Source organism: Phodopus roborovskii, unplaced genomic scaffold, assembly GCF_943737965.1.
Source record: "Phodopus roborovskii unplaced genomic scaffold, PHOROB, whole genome shotgun sequence".
In the NCBI taxonomy this organism is placed as follows: Eukaryota; Metazoa; Chordata; class Mammalia; order Rodentia; family Cricetidae; genus Phodopus; species Phodopus roborovskii.
In genome coordinates this window covers 115,430-120,635 of record NW_026125041.1, presented here as the reverse complement: position 1 = coordinate 120,635, position 5,206 = coordinate 115,430, and positions in this window count along the sequence as shown.

The following is a 5,206-nucleotide window of genomic DNA, read 5'->3' as shown; positions in this document are numbered from 1 at the left end:
ATTTATATATCAAATACTTATTGGATGCCAAGGTACTAGGCAGGACACAAGAGATACAAAGTTAACAAAGACACAGTCATGCTGTTAAGGACATCACAGTCCATGGTGAACCACGAATGTGCACTGATACCACAGTGCAATTAGATAAATGCAGATGAAAGGGTTCCAGGTATTTTCAAGAAAATACACACTCCTGGAGTAGATGTACAGTGTTCCCAGAGGCACATACGCAACTCTGATGCTGAAGGGGTCACCCATCCAGGAGATGGAGGTGAAAATGGGAAAAGGATAGAGAAGGGAAGGAGGACTCTTAGAGACTGAGGGGTTGACAAGAATGTTGCTGGATTGCAGGAAAGAGAAGCGTAGACATAGTTTTAATTTCAGGCTCTTAAAGAGATGTGTAGAAGAAAGAAAATAATGACATTCAGGAACAAATATAAAATACTTCTCAAAGATATTCTACTTGGACTAGAGGAAAATTTTCTACAAATGCTGAAAAAGCCCAAAGGCTAAAATATAAATATGTTCACTATAATTCCTCATGAAAAGATAAAGTCTTTGCCACTTGTGTCATGCTTTACAGATATGCTAGGGTAAAGAACAGTGATTAAGACATCTTCAGGCATTGTCCATGAAATAAGGCTCAGTGTAACTTGAGCCTTTCTACTTTCCTATGGTAGTCAGTGGATTTGTCTGTGCTCTCCTACAAGAATCGGTTTAGAGGGCGGCTGATATTGACTAGACAGTCCAGTGTTTCCCCGATGTCCTTGTATCCTGTCTGCCATTGAAACAAAATAAGAAAAAGTTTTCTCATCTCTTTTGTGTCTCCTGAAATATTAAAGCAAATTAGGAAAGCATCCAGTACAAGTGTGCACCAATGTTCTCTTATAGAATTCCTTGCCATAAAAGACCAGTGGGTCCCACACGAGGCACTACAGGAAGACACTCTTCCTGGGGCCATCAAGCAGCAGCTTCCACACTGAAGACCCTAAGAAACAACAACATTACAAAATAGAACAGAAGTATGTATTGCAGGAGTATCGTGAGCAGAAGGAATTGTTAACTATGGCGTAAAATGGTAAACACCCACTCTCTGCCCCACCCCATCTTTCCCTTTCTAGCATCCAGGATTCATTTCAGCTCTTCTTTCCAGAAGTAACAGCTTTCTCCAAGGATCCCTGGAAGGTCAAACGTAAACTCCTGAGCAGGACAATAAGCAGAAAGGCAAGGCATTTTGGTATGATTTTTATGAACATATTTACAGGCCAGATCTTGGTTAATACTCAGGGACGTATTGTATTGGTGGAATTAATATGGCTTTTTTCCATATTGATTAGAAAGCTGGGTTCAGTATTTTTCCTGAATAATAGAAATGTGTCTGTTCTGTCCTTTGGATGTGATGTAGACCTTGATCATATCACATCACATCCACAGCTTTCCATGAAGCTTTTCCTAATATATATAGTATAGCCACCAAATGAAAAAACAAAACAAAACATTTGGTTTCTAAACCATTAAAACAAAAGAAAGCTCTAGAGGCTACACAATAGAAGTCTTCAAGTCTATGGGAAAATTAAAACCATGACATTGAATTAGTTGGCCACCTTAACTTGATATTTAGTAGCAAACAAAAATAACTGTTCTAATTTTAATGTCTACCACAAATTTCAGTACATTTAAGGAAAGTGGGAGGCATATTTTAATTATTATAAAGTTACTCATAATCACAGAACAAACATTTTCTTACCATTTTATAAGTAATGCTGAGCCTTCTTTATCTCCATCAGCCCCAACCATGTGATACCATTTTGCATGCAGACCACTCAGGCTGAAGAGCATTAAATTTAATTTGTGCAAAAGTTGAAGGTGGAAAAGCGTGAAATTAACTTGATGCATTTTTATGTCATTTTCTCTCTCCTCGTTTCTCAGAGCTATTCCAGTTCACAGTGATTTGATTGGTTGTCAGGATCTCCCTCTCCTTGGGACTTTCCTCCCAAGAGGAAAGTGAACTACATATAGCCCACTCTTCGATAGCCACAGGCCACCCCGCATAAGGAAGCACTGAGTTGCTGAATTTTCTCTTTATTTGGATGAGTTTCAGTCTGGGCACAAGGTTCACTTTTCTTGGTGATTCATCCCTTTCTGGAGTATGTGTGTGTGAAACAGGAAACGATGAGTCACCTCATTCAAGAAATCACTCAGCCTAGTCCAAATGGTTGGCAAAGAGTCTGAGGGAAAGCTAAAACTTTTATAGGGCTGTAGATTAAAGAGCAATTTTGAAACATTCAGTCCCTGGTACAGTGCTTCTAAACCTGCCAGGTTATTAAGGACACACCTTAATATCTGGGGAATAAATCACAATATCTCCTGTCTTACCAATCAAAGAAATATGGGCACATCCCCCATGAAGGGATATTCCATTAACCTAGAGAAGTCGTAGTCCCTACTTCAGATGACCTGCCAGATTTAGATGACCCCTCCTGGATGGCATCACCCTACATGTGGAGTGTGGGGGAAGGGTTGTCAGGGGGCAGGTGACAGGGGGAGAGAAGGAAAGAGGGAGAAAGGGAAGGAGGGAGGGAGGGAGGGAGAGGGAACTGGAATCGATATGTAAAATAAAAATAAATTTTAAAAAAGGAAACACTTCAATGTAATTTTTGAAACTCATAGAAAACACCCTTGCTTTAAATTCAAATTTGAAAAAAGGAAAAAAAACCCTCATAGAACAATAGCTGTTTTAGGGCAATTGTGCTTAGGAAGAGAAAGGCAAATGGAAATGAATCTGTGACCAATCATTCAGTGCTATAAGGAAAGCTGAGAGGAGCATGTATGCACTCTAAAGATGGTTAAAGATCTACCAAGACACTAATATCAATTCTTTTCCTCTTCTGATGCACTCGTTCAGATAATATTGCTCAGGTCACATGGTTGTGAAGAGATTTGAGGGTTTGTCGGGATAATTTTACCAAGGATTCATTTGCAAGATCTGGTATGATAAAACTGTAAGTGAGATACAGAAATATTAAGGGAGACTTCTGTGTTACTTAATTATGTCTACTATTGTTTAAAGGTAAATGTCAATGTACATTTTGCCATTTTTACAGAACTTAACATAAAGATGTTAAGCTAAATATTTGATTTTTTCAGCTCATTACTATGTATGCTTTCATCAGTTTTCACTACAAGGAAACTTTTTCTCTGTATACCCCTGAGAATTCATTTTACATACCTTATGTATTTAATAAGTAAAGACAAAAGGTGCTTTCTGCTTAGATTCCATTAGTCACAGACAATGTTCTTCCTGTTTCCAAAATCAATATACAGGGAATAATGAAATAATTAGTGTTTGTGATAGGAACATCAATGAAAGGCTTAAGCCAATAGATGTATCATTTGGAAGGAACAGTGCCTGCTATGATTTGAATGTGGATCCCCATGGCCCTGATGCAAGAGTCATGTGCTCAGAGTATGTATTCCAATGAGCTGATACTGAGGGATGGCGAAATCTGAAGAGACAGAGATCTGCTGTGTGCTGGTAGTGTGTCTTTAGAAGGAGAAACGCAAGTGTCTTTGCTGTCTTTTATTTAGAAATATGAATATGATTTCTCCTCTCAAGCAAGCACTCATCACACTAACAACAGCAGGTTATTCAGTTCGGAGAGATGATCTCAGTGAGCCTCCATGATGCTGTTGGGACTTGCAGCCTCCAAAAACTATGAGCTAAATAAACATTTTCTCTTTGTAAAAATTAACCTAATTCAGTTCTTTTGTTATACTAATGGGATACTGACTAATACTATGCCTCCTTATTAATATCAAATAGGGAGGAAAAGTGGAAATGACAACACCCTTGTACATTGGAAGGAAATATTTTATTTATTAGTAACATTAAATATTAGGTTAATGAAAAACTTACAAGAATAGTACTTTTACCCTGATCATACAAATAAGACAGCTGGGGGAGGGTGTAGCTAAGAAAACTGTATTCTATAAATTATATAAATAGAATATAGTGTAACTAAGATTAACGTCTTTTCTAAGAAATTCAGAACTTCGTTTTTGTAAGTCAAAGGGAAATGTCTCAGAGAAGGTTCCATTTGTGACAAATTTAAAATATTTAATTTTTTTTTACCCACATAGAGAGATACTTCCTCAGCCCAGACACATAGGGGAGGGTCTAGGCCCTGTTCCAAATGAAATGACAGATTTTGAAGACTCTCCATGGAAGTCTGCTCCCTGGAGAGCAGAATGGGATGGGCGTTCCTGAGGGGATAAGGGAAGGACAGGAGGGTGAAGAAACTGGGATTGACATGCAAAACAATCTTGTTTCAAATTTAAATAAAAAACATTTAATTTTTTATTTGTAAATGTTTTGTCTACATATGTGCCTATTCACTACATGGGTATCTGCTGTTCATGGAGTCTCAAAGAGGGCATCAGTTACCCTAGGATTGCAGTTACTGAGTTATGAGTCACTTTGTGAGTGCTGGGAATCAATCCTGTGTCCTTTGGAAGCACAGCCTGTGTTTTTAACCACTAAACCATATCTCTAGCCCCCTTTGCTCATTTTTTAAAAAGTAATTGAAGTCTATTTTATGTATACATAGGTAAATATTAGAGATAGAATAGCTCAGGCTCTGAGTAATTTTAATAGCTGACATCTAATTTGCTATCTGTTAAAGCCAATATCCAAGGTTCTTAACTGGTAAGCTGGCACTTGTCTCTTATTTCACCTGAAATAAATAAGATAATACTGTATACTCTTTGGGGAGGACAAAATGTAACCCAAGCAAATCTGGACGGCATACTGCAATTGGGACATCTCAGAACCTGGCCTGAAAGCAAGTCGAAAGGATTCCTAAATTCTATATACTAACTGAATTTTCAGTATTTCCACTGTAGCAGGGTCAGAATAATCAGAGAGATGGAACTGATTAGATGAATGGACCTGCTGATCAAAACTAGGGTACCTTCACTGAAATATGAACATCATATTCTTGGTTGATAAGAAGCTTTTGAAAGATCATGAATGAGGGTGAGGGTGTTAACATTTAAGATCATTCTAGGTAAAGGGTCAACTGAAGAGGCCTATTCAAAATAGGATGCAGAGATACTCCTTAGTAGAATAAATCTCAGGTTTCTGACTTGGTTACACCTAAATCAAAAATAAATAAATAAATAAATAAATAAATAAATAAATAAATAA